Genomic DNA, 16,337 nt, shown 5'->3' with positions numbered 1-16,337 from the left:
AGAGTTCTAGGAGTAACCTTTGAAGATGTTTTAGCATATTCCTTCCCTCCAGTGTGCTTTCCATTAAGATCAGACTGACTGAAAATTAACTTTTAGAAAAATATATTTACTAAAGAGGTATAAGTAGAATTTGGAATTATGTCCAAAGGGCTATAAAATTGTGCATACCCTTTGATCCAGCAATATCACTACTGGGCCTGTATTCGAAATTGATGATAAAAGAGGGAAAGGGATCTGTATGTGCAAAAATGTCTGTGGCAGCCCTTTTTTGTAGTGGCAAGAAACTGGAAACTAAGTGGATGCCCATCAGATGGAGAATGGCTGAATAAGTTATGGTATATGAATATTATGGAATATTATTGTTCTGATACCAGCAGGCTGATTTCAGAAAGTCCTAGAGAGACTTATATGAACTGATGCTGAATGAAGTGAACACAACCAAGAGAACATTTTATACCACAACAAGATTATGTCATGTCCAACTGTTACAGACTTAACTCTCATTAACAATGAAGTGACTCAAGGCAATTCAAATAGACTTGGGATAGAAAATGCTATAGCTGTATCCAGAGGGAGAACTTTGGAGATTGAATATGGATTGGTGCATAGTACTTTTGCCTTTTTTGTTTGTTTTCTTTCTCCTTTTCTCCCCCTCCCCCCATTCCTCTCAATTTGATTTGTACAACATGGCAAATATGAAAATATATTTAAAAGAATTGAACATATTTAGTCTATATCAAATTACCTGCTGTCTTGGGAAGAGGGGAGAAAAAGAAGGAAGAAAAAATTGGAACATAAAGTCTTACAAAAACGAATGGAAAAACTAGCTTTATATGTATTTGGAAAAATAAAATACTATTGAAATTTTTTTTGTTTTTTTTTAAAGAGATGGTTAGAAAAGCTGGTATCTCTAAAAGCTTGGTGCATGCTCTCTCCCAAATAATTCATGAGAAGAATGAACTAAACTTAAGATTATGGTTAAGGATGTGTCTTCTTGAGCCCACAGCCAACATCCTTCTTTAGCAAAGGGCTGTTTCCTCTATTCTGTGACTTTATTTCTGTGTATCTGGATTTCTGCTCAATTTGCCCTTTAGTTGGTTAGTCATTCTAATAAAACTGTCAATATCTCTGGAAAAGTCACTTAACCTCTGTCTACCTCAATTTCCTCAACTGTAAGATGGAGATAGGGTAGCTAGTTGGGAGGGGAAGAGAGCAGGAGGAGAGGAGAAGGGAATGGAGGTGACAGAAACATAGAGGATTTCCATTCATAGACACAGAATGTTGCTTATGTTATCCCATAGAGTTGCCTTGTGTCCAACCTTTGCCATCCACTAGGATGGCCATACCTTAGATCTCACTCTTACTCATTACTATTAGCTGGAATGATCTGAACTCTTGTAGTACAGCTTGATTGAACTTTAATGATGGATTGATGGCTCTTGTGTCCATAGACCCAAACAGATAGGTTTGATCCTTTCTTTAATCTAATCAGAGAAGTACACAAAGAGTAAAGGGATGACTGGATGCAAACCATCATGTTTTTGCATTTAAACTTCATCACTATTTGGATTATTTGGGATGTTCAATGAGGACTAGCACCTCTTGTGTGGGAGTTTACTGAACCCTTTTCAGGGCTGCTCACCCATCTTTAGTGTTCACCTTCACCCAACTTTAAACTGTAGCAAAAAGCTGTAGCATATGCAGCAGCCATATCCTGGTAAAACTGTCTAGACAGATAACCCTGAGGATAATTAAAAACCTATGGATAGATTAGGGAGCATCCACCTCAAGTATGTGAAGACTTTTCCCTAGGGAATGAGTGGAACAATTTGTTCTAATAGCTAGGAAGATTCCTGAAGCAAGCATTATGAGTTTAGTCAGACACTGAAGGTGCCAAGGTCCATCCGATAGATGCCGACCATCCCTAATCACCCTGACTTTAGTCCTGCCACTAAACTTTAACTCTGGAAGAGAAAGTGAGTCTGATGACTTTATGCAACTCTGCCTTACCTAGGATTCATTCATTCCACAGGTTGAGGAGGAGAAATTACTGAAAGAACTAATCTGATGGAAGAGATAGACTCAAAGATGGGACCTTGTCTTCCTCTGAGCCCAGAGCAAAGGAAAAAACCAATAGTGATGTGATCAAGTTAGATCAGATTAGATTTGGGAGTTCCCTTGCAAAAGATAATCTTAAATTTCTAGAAGAAAAGAGAAGACAAGGTCAAAGTATGTGTATGCGAGGAGGGAATTTGGGGAGTTAAGAGGAAGTTTGGAACTATAGTGTCAGTGAATGTGATAGAGAAGAATAAAATAATTCCTATGAAGTAGTGAGGACCTAGTTAAGATTAGATGACATAAACTAGCACCTAGGCAGGGCAACAAGGTGGCTCAATGCAGTCAGGAAGACCTGAAACTCATTAGCTTTTGACTATTGGCAAGGTATTTCACCCTGCTTGCCTCAGTTTCCTTCTCTGTAAAATGATCTGGAGAAGGAAATGGTAAAGTACTCCAGTATCTCTGCCAAGAAAACCCTAAAGATACAGGCAGGCACAACTTACCACAATGGGCTCATAGGTTTGACCTTGCTAGAGGCATCTGTTTAACTGAGGCCCCAGGACTGGCAATATGCACCAATCCTCAGTTTTAACTCAGCCATGGAACTCTGCCCAAATGGTTTGTCTGTCAATCTAACCCTTCAATAGGCATTTATGAAATCTCTATTATAATAAGCAATGGGGATAAAAAAAAAAAAAAAAAAAAAGAGGCAAAAGAGTATCTGCCCTCAAGGAGCTCATATAATGAGGACAAATATAGATAAATTATGTAGAAGAAAAATAGTAAATACTTAACACAGAGAAGGCAATAATAGAATTGAGAGAGGGGGAAAAGGCTTCCTGTAGAAGATGGGATTTTAGTTGGGACATAAAAGAAGCCAGGGAAACTAGTAGGCAGAGATAAGGAGGGAGAGAATTTCAGGCCTAGAAGATAACCAGAGAAAATGCCTGGAGCTGAGAGATAGAATGTCTTGTTTGCAGAATGACCAGGAGCCCAGCATCACTGGAATGAAAGTATGCCGTGGGGGAGTTAGGTAAGAAAACTGGAAAGGTAGGAAGGGACTAGGGAATGAAAGGCTTGAATACCAGGTGCATTTTGTATTTGATCTTGGAGTCCTTAGAGAGCCAATGGAACAATTGAGGAGGGGTGGGGACAGGGAGAAATGACAGGGTCTGGCTTGGACTGTAGGACACTCTTTGGTGGCTGAATGGAGAATGGACTGGACTGAGGAGAGTCTTGAGGGAAGATGATCTGCCAGCAGCTACTGCAGCCATCCAGGAGTGAGGTGATGAGGGTCTGCATTAGAGGGATGGTAGTGTCAGAAGAGAGAAGAGGGGTATGTTGAGACATGAGACAAGATGAACTTGACAGACTTTGGCAACAGATTGTATTTGTAGGGGTGAGAGATAGTGAAGAATCCAGGATTATACCTACCTACTGGTGGAGCTTAAAGAACTTGCAAGATGTTGGTGAACACGAAAGGGATGAGGAAGTTTGAAGGTAGGAAGGGTTTAGAAGGAAACAAAATGAGTTGAGTTTTGGATATAGTGAGTTTAATATATCTGCTGGATACTTAGTTACAGATGAGAAAGTAGAGAGATTGGGGCAGGAAAGGTAAATTTGAGAGTCATCAGTATAGAGATGTAATGACATCCATAAAAGATCACCAAGTGGATGTATTATAGAGGGGGAAAAAAAGAGGACCAAGGACGGAATCCTGGGGGACACCTAGAGTTAGAAAGCATGAAGTAGATAAAGATCCAGCAAAGCAGTGGGTCAGGAGGAGGTCCAGGAGAGAATGGTATCCTGAGAAATTTGAGCGAAGAGATCAAGAACAAGGTAATCAATAGTGTAAAAGGTTGAAAAGAGATCAAGAAGAATAAGAATTGAATAAAGATCATTGGAATTTGGCAATTAAGAAAATATTTTTATTTTGAAGAGATTAGTTTCAATGGGATGATGATATTGAGAGTTAGATTGTAAAGGATTAAGAAAAAAGTAAAAAGAGAAAAAGTGATGGCAGTATTACAGATAGCCTTTTAATGAGTTTAGTCACAAAGGGCTGAAGAAATTGGATAATGGTCAGCAGGGATTGAAGAAAGAAATTAAAAGTTTTTGAGAATGGTGTTGTCATGGGAATGTTCATAGGCATAAGAAAGGAGCCACTAGACAGGAGAGATGAAGATATGGATAGAGTGGGGATGGTAGAAGGAGCAATCTGTTGGAGCAGATGAGATAGAATGAGACAATTTGTGCAGTTAGGAGGGTTGACCTAAGGAGTAAGACTGGCTCTTCATGTAAGACAGCAGTGAAAGAAGAGACAATGGCAGGAGGAATATGAGAAATATGAAATGAGGAAGACAGGGAAAATGGGAGCTTAGAGCAAATTTCCTCAATTGTTTTTTCTGCAAAATAAGAGATAAAGTTTTCAACTAAGAGTATAGGGAAAGTAGGAGCCATAAGCAGTTTGAGGAGGGATGAAAAGGCTTGGAAGTGTTATATAGAGGCCAGCAGAGTGAGTTGATAAGTAACAGTGAGGGCCTAGATGAGGTTGTACAATAAAAATTTGTAGTGAATCCAATTAGAATGGTTGTGTGATCTTTTTGATCTTTGCCCATCAACTTATTTGTAAGAGTGAAAGAAACAAATGGGAGTGAACCAAGGCTAAAGCTTGGCAGGGAACAATTGGTAAATTGATAAGGGAGCCAGAAATTTAAAAGATGTAAAGGTGAATTGGTTCACCAAGAGTCAAAGTAGAAAAATAAAGAATAGCAAATGCAAGGAAGATGGCCTGAGAGAGAACTGAGGAGTCAAGGGATTGGAGGTGATATAGGATTTGGTAAAGGAAGGCCAAGGGAGAGATGGAAAGCTAATAGACTAAGGTCAGATAAGGGAATATTGGACAGGAAGTTGGTGAATTTGAGTGATGGTAAAATCAAGAATATGGCCATTTTTGTTTATGGTTGAAATGGGTTGGTCATGGGCAAGTTGAAAAACTGAGTGAAAAACTGACAGGGCTTGAGGGAAGAATCAATATTTATGCTGAAGTCTATGAGTATGAGGACAGGAATTATGGAGGAACGAAAAAACTCATTGAGGAAGGAAAAGTCATCTGGAGATTTTTAGACAATAGCTATTAGAATTCTTATTGAGGGACATATAATTCACATGAACCTCAAAGGAAGAAAGATTACTGAGTAATGGAGGTAGGGGAGGAAGCTAGAAGTACTTTGATTTATTCCAATTCCTTTGCCTCAATCAATGAGCTGAGGGAAATAAATCAAAGTACATATATCCAGTACTAGAAAGAATGGCCAGGGAGGCTGTGTCATCAGTGAGGAACCAGGTTTCAGTGATTGCTAGAAGAAACAAGAAGAGATGAAAAGATTTAGGATGAAGAGAAATTTGTTGGAGCAGGCATTCCAGAGACTACAGTGGAAGGGATAGGTGGCATTTTGTTGGAACTTTAGGGTGGGATGTTTGAAGAGGATGGGAATAAGGACTTGGATTGGTGAGGTATAGGAAATGAGATTTGGATGATCTTCAGGGATCTGGAATCACTGAAATTTGTAGGATATGACCAGGTGTGAAAATGTTCATTCCTGAATGGAAGGCACTGCATTTCTTCCTTTCTGAATGGAGACTTGAGATCAGACAGGCAACAAATGCAACACACATGGACAGATGTGAGGCTTAATTCCTTTACTCCTCTTCCCTTCAAAGGCTGGAAGTTAGGCAGCAACAGTGCAGTGGGAGATCGACATCAAATCTGCATCAAAACATGGAAATCCTCCTTAGCATTTTTCTTCTTCTTTCCCAAAGGGACAGGTGAAGGAAGGAATAGAAGACCCAAGGTCAAGGGGAAGTTTGCTTCTCTTTGCTCATCAAAGATGGGAGATCTAACTGTCCTTCCACAGAAAGTAGTCGGGGTTACTGGCACCTGAAGTCTTCAGTCAGGACAGGATTAGCAGATAAAGATCTTGCTCTTCTCACCTGAGGTTGAAAAGGTTTGCTGGTGTAGCAGCCATGCTTCTCTAGTCTCTAGACTCAGCCATGAGTCTCTAGTAATCTTCCCTCAAAGAAAGGGCAATTCCATAGGCATTCTTGACTTGTCCACAAGAAAAACAAACTTCCCAATCCTCCTATTCTTTGTCTCATCACCCTCATTGTGGGGAAAGTTATTATTTAATAGTAATATTTAGGGTTCCACATTTAAGACTAATATTTAGGGTTTCCTATTCCCCATGAAAGGGGGAAGTTAAAAAGGCACCTAATGTACAAACATGAAGCAGGTATGGAATAGTGTTGTGTCATGAGAGCCACCTGACAGTGTTGCTGGAGATCCAACCCAGACCTGCAGAATGGATCTCCTCATGGGAGAGGATAATACAAGGAGACTGAGAGGCAGTTGCTGTTCTCTGACTCCTCTGACTGAGAGGCTGTTGTGTTGTCTGACCTCTCTCCTCTTCCTTCTGCCTCCAATTTATCTCATTCCAGTCCACAACACCTGTGTCAGTAAAGGCTGCCCTACAACTCCTTCAGATGCTATGATCCACAGCCCCACATTGGGCGCCAAAATGTAATGTTCAGTCTAGCTTTCTGGAGGTCCTTCGGACAGGCCTTGGTCTCAGCAGGATAGACAACATGAGAATGGTCAAGAGTAGAGTCTAGATTCTTTATTCTGGCCCAATCTTAATCTTAATGCAGGAGGCGTGAGAGTCACCACAAGGCTAGTCAAAGATAGAATGTCTATCTTCCCGTCCTTCTTAGCCCTTATATACCTTATTGTAATTAATCATTACAGTATACTGATTATGTGTGAACTTAGAGAACCGTTACATCACCATAGGAAGTACTAAGTATATATGTGAACTAGAGAACCATTATCTCATCAATTCCACTGAGTTAATACTTTGTTTCAAATATACTTCTCCAGAGTTCTGGCCCTCTACAGAATAGATCATTTATTTCTACATAACAGAGGAAATGATAAGCATTAAATAAATATGGAGTCCATTAGGAGCGATTACACAGACATTAGTAGCTTACTTATAACTTAACTTTTGCAATCTGCTTGAAAGGCTGTTTGAGAAGCCTTATCAAGGCATAACAGAGCTTGGTAATTCTGCTAATTAGCTATTTCACATTCAATTCTTTGCTTGATATTTTTTTTTGTGGCCTCTTTTCTGGTGGTAGTTGAATTGATCCATAAAAGTGTTTTCCCCTTACTCTCAGATTGCTATGCTATTCTGGGGGACACAGTGCTACTACCTTGCTTGTGACAAGAGGCCATATTGCTGTTTCTTCACCAAGGTGATGCTAAAAGAAACAAATATAAGACAGATAAAGGTATTGAGGGTCTTTGTGACAAATTTGGCTAGATGAGGCCCTGTTCCATGTAGGAAACAGTGCCATTCTATTGGAGCAATGATGGGCTATCCTCCAACACTGAGATCACTCCTTGTCACTTGGAGGGCTGTCCAAGATGCCTACCAGAGAGACACAGCTCCTCTTCTTCTTTCAAGTATGGCACTCAGTGTCATTTCCTCTTCCACCTCATGGTTAGCCCAAAGCCAACCCCCAAATTTTGTGTTATGGTTAATTTGGTGAAACTTGTGCATGTTCTGAGGGGCTAAGGGAAAAGGTACCTTACACACAACTTTATAGTAGATCTTGTTGACACTGCTGTTTGATTTCCTTTATTGGCATTCAATAGCACTCAAATTAGAGAAGAGAAGAAAGATGGTGGGGTTGGAGGGGTGGGTATAATATAAGGTAGAAGTTTGCCAAGCACTCGGGATACACATATGCAGTGAAGATAGGTCCTGCTCTCAGGAAGTGTACAGTAATCCTAAGAGAGACAACAAATGTTGGAAGGCTAATGGCAACTTAGGAAGTATCAGGATGCTTGTCTTATAGAAGTGTCCCACCACCAGATTTCTGAAAGGGAAAATAATCTAAAGTCGGAGAAGAGATTCTTGCTTTCGCTAGTAAGAGGTTCAGTGTCTTGCCAATAGGGAAATAAAAAAGAAAACACCATTAAGAAAGTCTGGGGTAAGGGAAGGGAACAGTGTGATCCTACTGATTGCTAGTTATGGCTCCTTAAGGGGGTTCTGGACATTCTAACGGGGATCTGATGTCAGGGGGGAGGTATCTGGAGCTTCAGCTGGAGTCTTCCAGGAGTACCAGGATGCCTCAAGAAAAAAAGAGCTGGAAATGTAGGTTGGGGTCAGGTTGTGAAGGGCTTTAAATATCCAGCTGAGGAGTTTATATCTGATTCTAGAGGTAAATGGGCTAAAGGGATTTACTAAGAAAGCATAATAAAAGCAATAGCTATAAAACATCCCCTCCTCCCCCCAACCCACTCGGCTACACTCAGAGATTTGTGAGAAGAGTGGGTTACAACTTGATAGTGAGACACCAACAGAGGGAAACCACACAGCCAAGACTGCTCTGCCAGGGTGGCCTGAATGGTCTCAAAATCCCTTTTTCCTCTGGGAGTCCTCTCTGCAAGGCAAGTCTTAACTGCCAGGGTTAGCTCTTGTTGTTGCTGGAGACCATCACCCTTCTGCTTCCAGCTTAAAGCTGACTGCCCTCTCTCTGTGTCTTTCTGGAGTCTGTATTTTCCTTAACAGCACCTTAAACTCTCTTGGACTGCTAACCCGATGTATTTTACCTCTTGGGTAAGTAGGTCTGCTGCTCCAATGCCATGGCCAAAGTTGGGTAAGAGAAAAGATACCCTTCTCTCCCTCCTACCTTTCAGCTCCCCAGGAATAAAGAGCTGGGTTCTTTCCTGATTCCTGGCTCTGATTCAAACTAGCTGGACTATGTCTTTTAAGAGTCACTTAGGAAAGTGGTCAATTATTATTTATCCAATGATTTTATCAGTTTCTGACTTAGAGATGTTTATATTTTGTAAAGATATTTCAAGATGTTAATACCTTGTTGACCCATTAAAACACCACCATTTATTATTTTATCCTATATCAGCTGAGCTGATAAAGGGGGATAGAGAGAGATGAACCAAATTTTCCCCTTCCCTACCATTAAGTATATGCATAATGTATATACAATTAAAACAAGGTAGTTTTTAGAGGGAGAGGAAAGGTAAGATTAAGAAAGCTTTCAAATTAAAGATGGAACTTGAGTTGAATGTTGAGGGCATGGGGGAAGCCAACTTAAAGGAGACTAGAAATGGAATGTTCTCTGTGAAGAACAAAAAGTTAGGTCAGTCTGTCTTCTCCTGAAGATGAAACATATATGTAGAATAGAAGGATAAGAGAAGGTCAGGGGGTTATTTAAATGTCCAAACAAATAATTTTATATTTGATAATGGTGGTTAACATGGAGCCATTGGGGTTTATTGAGTTTGGATGTGAAGGAGTTATAGTTAGACCACCACTTTAGGATAGGAAGATGTAGTGGAATGGGGAAGTTGTAACTAGGGAGACCAAATAGATTATTGCAATAATCCAGATGTTTAGGTGATGAGATCCCAAATTGCAGTGTTACTTCATGAATGGAGAGGAAGGGAGGAATATTCTGATAGTAGAAACAATCAGATTTGTCACCTGCCTAGATTTATAAAGGGAGAGTGAGAAGAATATGACACTGTGATTGCTAATCAATCTGGTTCATGGAAAGATGGTGCTCTTGGCAATAACAGAGAAGTTTTAAGAGGGGCTGATTTGAGTGGAAAGATAATGAATTCTGTTTCAGACTTTTTGAAAGGACATCTACTTGGAAATCATATAGGCAGTTGATGAAGTAGAACTGGCTGATGAGAAAGATTAGGACTGAACATGGTAGTCATCAGCATAAAAATGTAACCCATGGTGCTGATGATATAATGAAATGAGATAGAGATAAAAAAGAACTAAGCCCAGACAGAGCCTTGGGGAAAATTCTACAGTAAATGGCATAAATATGAACAATGAATGAGGAAAGAAGCCTGAGAAGGAACCTAGATGGAAGAACCAAGAGACACCACACCCATGAAAATGCAGAGAGAAGAGGATATTTAGTTAAGGGTCTCTGAAGAGCAAGTGCGGGCCTGTCTAGCTTCTCAGCCATCCTGAGCTAGTTTCAAACAATATAATATTTTTTCCCCAATTTCTATAAATGAATAAAGTTTTCTCACAATTCAGAAATTGTAGTAGAACTGTAACTGAAAAGAAAGGGAACTAAACTAGCCCCAGAATTGAGTCACAAGGTGAAGTCAGTATGGTTCACTCAATTCACACAATTAACCACTTGCATCCCTAATTCTTTAGATTAGGCCACTGTGCCTTAGGGCTGTTTTGGCATTTTATTTGCTTTGGTCATAACAGCCATGATTATCTGGGCCTTGGATTTCTACCACCTGATCTCTAGTGTTTCTACCAATCTTTCAGAGATCACAAAATTGCTGCTAGATTTACTTCAGCTCACTACTACTGATCCATTTGAGATGAAAAGGCATTTCTTTACCACAAAGCAAATTGACAGGAAATAATCATATCTGTCCATACTCAAATCTAGTTAATCCTCTTTCTCCTATCCTAACACTCTGCATATGCTCTGAGGTCTTAAGAAGCATTTATAATATGGGGAAGGAACATGTAAATTATTAGATATATACAAGATAGATGGCTGTTGGAATCCTTACAAAGTGTTTACTCATTAGAGTTGATAGAGACAATAATTTATCTAATTTAGCAATGGTCCAGTATGATTAATCTGATCCTGGGAGGATCCTGGGAGGAGATGTTATGGGCCAGAACTTGAAACAAGGTACTAAGTGGAATTGAGGAGACAATGTTCAAATCTAGTTTAGTATTGATTTAATCATACAACAAATAATGGTTTCTCAGTGATATAATGATTGGTGTGTACTCAGTGAACAGCATATAAGCAAGAAGCTCTCAGGGCCAAAGAGCACTCTGGGAGATACAAAAGCCCACAAGCCCACTCTTGGAGGCGGAGTCAGGTTCATTCCATCTTCCACCTTTGTGCTGGTTGGAGGCTAAAGAAAGCAGAGGCAAAGGACAAGCTGCAAGAGCTCTTGGAAACAAGCAGAGAGATAGTCCTCTAAGAAAGCTAACTGGGCCCAAGACGTGGAAGAAGATGTTTTGGATTTTATCAGTTGGAGTGATTATTACTTTGAACTGAAAGGCTGCCTCCAGAAAACCTCCCCAAAAAACCTGCTCACAGAGAACTATCATATAATAAAAAAAGAAGGGAACACCACAGATGGCAGATAATCTGAAAGAAAGGGGAGATTAAGGGAACTGAGGAAGAGCTCCTACAGAAGGTAGGTTTTGACCTGCATCTTTAAGGAAGATTAAAAACTACAAGGCAGAGGTGAAGGAATAGAGCATTCTAGGCTGGGGATAATCGATGAAAAGGCAGGAGATGGATTGTTATATTTGAGGAACCCTCAATGGTCAGTATTGTAGGGGATGAATATCAACACGTATATTAATTAGAAGACAGGATTTAAATTGAAGAGGAATACTAGAAGCCAAGTATTAAGATTATTAATAATGGGAAAAGAATTTCCTATTAGATAAGCACCACCAGCATTTAGACTGAGTAACAAATTTGGGCAGAGTGATCCTCAGAGGAGGATACTGAATAATTGTAGTAAAGGGTGGATTTAAATTTTTTGCTCTCATAAAAATACCCTCACTTTGGCATATGGGACTTTTTTCTTTCTGTATATTCCCAGTAATGGAGTCATTGGACCAAAAGAGATGAAAGTAATTATTTTTGCGTATTTCCAAATTTTTCCTGGTTTCCAACTTTGCATTCTATCAACAGTATATTGGTATGTCAGTCCTCTTGCAAGACTGACATATCTTTCATTACCTTTGTCGCTTTAACAGTTGTGAGGAGACATAATAAACTATAGAGATATAGCAGTCATCCAGGGATTTGACAGGCAAACGCTGTACAAATAATATATGTACAGGATTATTCCCACAAACGCTGTACAAATAATATATGTACAGGATTATTCCCAATCTCAGAGGGAAGATACTAAGGTTGAAGAGGTTGAAAGAAAAAAGGGAAAGACTTCTTGCAGAAGGTGGGATTTCAGCTGAGATCAGAAGGAATTCAGGCAAGTCGATAGGGAGGAAGAGGGAAAGAGTCCGGGGATGGAGAACATTCCCTAAAAAAAAAGTTGGGCGATCTTGGAAAAGGATTAGCAAGGAAATCTGCGGCCCAAGACAGAAGTGTATGTGGGGTGTAAGTAGTAAGGATGTGAAGGACTTCGAACATCAAATAGATTTTGTATTTGATCCTGGAAAGGCTAGGGACCCCCTGAAGGTGACATGGTCAAATCTGCCCTTCACAAGGATCATTATGACAGATGACTCGGAACAGACGGACTAGTGTGGGCAGAGTGGAGCGGGGAGGTCGACCAGCAGTCCATAGCAATAGTCCGTGAGTGAGGTGAGTTATTATTATAACCGGGAGCAGCCGTGGAAGTTGGAGACAGATTTTTGGCTTTGGCATTTCCTAACAATGACAGCTGTCCAGCATCAAATGTCCTCTGGCTGGAAACAAACATATAATGGCCGGTAGACAAGTCCCCAGCAGAGGTGATTTCTATTCTATTGGGCCCTGAGACTGATCCCTGTTGGGGGGTGGGGCTCCGGAGCGGGTCCTGAATGAGAATCTGACCACTGATGGGCTGGGTGACCTTTAGTGACCTCTAGTGACCTTTGGGCCCACGGTCTCTTCTGAAACTGAACTTGCCCCCAGCTCTGGGCGTCTGCGAGGGCTTGCGAGCGTCCTAGACTCTCATCCGCCTCCTAGGAGTTCTTTACAGATGGACCCCAGCGTCCCACCCCTTCCTTCTACAGATGAGCCAACTGAGGCTCGGAGAGGGGGCGTGACTACGTCAGTCACACTGCCTGCGACTCCATGGGCGAGGTTTTGCTCCTCGTCACGGACTGACGGCTCCTTACCCTTTCCCCCCGGGGCCCCACCCTCTTATTTTATCGCTGCAGGGGGCCGGAACTGTCGCGACATCCGCCCCAGGAGGGAGGGCGGCGCCTCGCCGGGGCTCACGCTATTGACGTAAAATGGCGAGATTGTGACGCAATGCCCACGACGGCGCGGGCGCCGTCATGGCAACCCGCCTCCACGGCATCATGGAAACGCTAGGGTGGGGTGGGCTAGAGGGGGCGCCAAGAGGCCTCCGAGAATCCGAGCCCCCCGCCCCTTCTTAGGCTTGTTCAGTGTTTGTCGACTCGCGATTGGCGAGGACGGTGGGCGGGAGACGACTGCGGACGTCAACCTTTCCAGCTGCCGGAAAGTGCGGTCGCTGTCGCGAAATGGCAGCTCTTTCGGCTTCCCCCAAAGCCATGTCTCCTCCGCCTCCGCGCTTCCTCCTTGCCTATTCCGCCCAGTCTCTCATTCTCGTACACTTCCTGCGCCAGTTGCGCGGGCGGGTTGCGTGGGGCGGGCCTGCCGCCTGCGCACATTTCCTCCTCCTTTTCCTCCTCCACTGTCCCTCCCTCCCCTCGTAGTTGTCGTCGTCGTCGTCGTCCTCCTCCTCCTCCCACTTCGGCATCCCCGAAAGGCGGCTGCGCCAAGTACGCGGCGTAGCGGCCTCCTCCCTCCCTTTCCCGAAAGGCTACTGCGCCGAGAGCGTGGCGTAGCAGCCGCCCCTCCCCCCCGCCGCCGGCATCCCCGAAAGGCGTCTGCGCCAAGAGCGTGGCGTAGCTCCCGCTCCCTGCCTCCGCCCGCCGGCGCTGCCCTTACGCTGGCGGCGTACGTGGAGGCGTCGCTTTGCCCACACTGGCTGCTGCGGGGCGGGCTCCGGGCCGCCGCGGCGGGCGGGGGAGGGGGAGCCGGAGCCGGAGCTTGAGTCGGAGCCGGCGGGGAGGAAGAGGCGGCGGCAGCGGCGGCAGCAGCGACAGGGGCTTAAGGAAACCACAGGTTGGGTAGGGCCGAGCAAGCAGACGCTGAGGAAGAGGAGGAGGAGCGTCGGTAACGGCGGCGGCGGCGGCGGCGGCCCCCCACCCCAGCTATGAGGAGCAGGGCGGCGGCGGCGGCGGGGGTGGGGGCTGCGGGGCCCCGTTGGTGATCGCCCGGACCCTGAGGTAAAAGCCCTGGGCAGGGGGCGGGGGCCACCCTGCTCCTGGTTCTGGCCTTGGTCCTGCCGCCGCCCGCTGTCCCCGGACCGATGAAAGGGAGGCGAGGCACGCATTTTCTGAGGTCTCGCTCAGACCCCCCCCCCTCCCGTAACCCCGAGCTCCCTGCTTCTCCTTCCCTGCCCCCCTTCTGAGACCCCTCCCTTTTCCCACCCTCCCTGCCCCCCCTCCCCGTGGCGATTCCTCCCTCCCGGACTCTTTCCCAGACTTCCTGCTGAGGTTACCCCTCCTCTGGGGCTCCGTCTCCGGCACCCTCTTTGCCCACAGCGCTCCCCTTCCCTCGGCAGCCCTCCTCCCATGGCTTTGTTTTCTGGGAGCCTGCGAGCGCGGTGGGGAGGTCTCCCCCAGGTGGAGGTGGGCGCTCCCGTAAGCAGAGCTAACAACCCGCCCGGGCACTTTGTTTCCCCCTCCGCCCCTCGGCGGGCGAGGGCTGGGAGCGGGATCCTTGCGCCTGTCACCCTCGCACACCCCCTTCTTGCAGGGGCGCGGGCTGCTAAGCCCCGTGTGGCTCTCCTGTCCGGCCCGCGGCCCCCCGAGGGCTGCGGAGGCCTTGGGCTCTTCCTCCGGGGGGTGGGAAAGGAGGCTTGGAGGGCTGCGGCTTCCCTGCCTACCCGCCCCCCCTCCACCTCTTAGACCGGAGATGTGGAGCTCGGGCCCTTCCCCCACTCCGGGAAGGGAGGTTTTCCTTAGTTTCCCACACCCTTCTCCTTTCTCCAGGTTGAAAGCCGGTGGGCTTTGGAGGCCAGATACTTTTCAGAGCCCTTGAGGGGCGTGTTTTCAAGCGCCTTCCCCCCTTACTCTCTCCCTTTCCCCGAATCCTCTCTTCCCCCCCAAGTTTGTCCCTTGATGTAGGAGTTGTGCCTTACTTTGGAAAACTAAGGTGATGCTCCCCAGCTCCTGGACAAAACCCCAGTGGGCTTCCCTACCCCCACCCCCCTTTCACTGTGGGTGGCCTCCATAGTCCTCATTTCCCCTTCCCGAGGGCTCCCCAGCTCCTGGACAAAACCCATCTGCTCAACTGTGAGAGCCTTACAAAGGATTCAACCTGGGGGGAGGTTGGGGAGGGGTCAGGGCAACCCAGGAGAGGGAAACTAAAAAATAACCAAAGAGAAAGCAGGAGGCTTACGTGAGCTAGTGGGACCGGCAGTGTTGATGGGAAGCGGAGGAATGAGGGTGGTAGCCATTTTTCTAAGCCACTCGCCACAGCAAAAAAAAAAAAAAAAACCCCAACAAAAAACAGATGTTAAACTGAGAAGGTGACCAGGATATCGGGTCTGAAGGAGGGAAGTTAATAGTACTGTGCATGGGAGGAAAGACCCCTGGCAGTATGGTTAGGGGCTCACTCACTCCGATTGCCTGCCACCAAATGGAATTTGGGGAAATAAAGTGGCCCAGACTTTGGGCAATTCTTCTGTCAAGTATATTCACCAAACTGGCAGCCAGGCAGTTCTTGAAGCCACACAGCCTGTCTCCTCCCTCCTCCAGAGAGCAGAAGCTGTTTAAAAAAAAAATCATTGGAGATGTTTGCTGTCTGCGGTGAACAAACAACTTGAGGATGGAAACAGGAAAGAGCAGGATAGCCACATGTGAGAAGGGTGGTAGGTATGGGGGAGGACAGGATCTTTGGGAATGGCTTTAGATGAATTCTTAAATATGGTTGTTAATTGGACATCCATTTGTTCAAGTCATAAATTTGATAATACTGTTCAGCCTTTGGGGAAGGGGAGGAGATTGGGAGTGGGGTTATTGGGGTAGTGAGGGAACTGTGTATCAGTTCTTCCATTAGGTTAGTTATTTGAGCCAGTAACAGTTACTTTCTGAAATTTCTCATCTTGAATGAGATCTCTATGAATGAATGAATCTATAAAATTAGTCCTCCCCAAAAAATTACCTTTTTAAAATTTGTCTTTTTGCTTGATACTGTTTCACTGAAATATCTTAGACATGAATAATTGGGAGTCCATGTAGTTCAGCTAGTTACCAGAAGCCATAGAATATTTGAGCTGGTATTTTTTGGAGGGAGGAAGAAAAGGTCCTTGTTTTATTTATTGTATTGTGTTATTCCCTGTGATTTCTTTGAATCCCTGATAAATGTCCAAGGTTAGCACCCTTTTCAGTATTGTGCATGCTCTT

General features: G+C 44.4%; 1 protein-coding gene across 2 annotated transcripts in view; it reads left to right on the top strand.

The window, feature by feature from the left end:
- Window positions 1-14,053: 14,053 nt before the first annotated feature.
- CSNK1G2 (casein kinase 1 gamma 2) overlaps window positions 14,054-16,337 on the top strand; it is a 78,643-nt gene continuing 76,359 nt past the window's right edge. For both annotated transcript variants that reach the window (XM_031948126.1, XM_031948123.1), the window contains exon 1: window positions 14,054-14,153. The gene's annotated coding sequence lies outside the window, so the exon portion shown is untranslated. The remainder of the gene's footprint in view (window positions 14,154-16,337) is intronic.

Source organism: Sarcophilus harrisii, chromosome 1, assembly GCF_902635505.1.
Source record: "Sarcophilus harrisii chromosome 1, mSarHar1.11, whole genome shotgun sequence".
NCBI lineage: Eukaryota > Metazoa > Chordata > Mammalia > Dasyuromorphia > Dasyuridae > Sarcophilus > Sarcophilus harrisii.
This window is presented reverse-complemented; position numbering and strand designations above follow the sequence as displayed.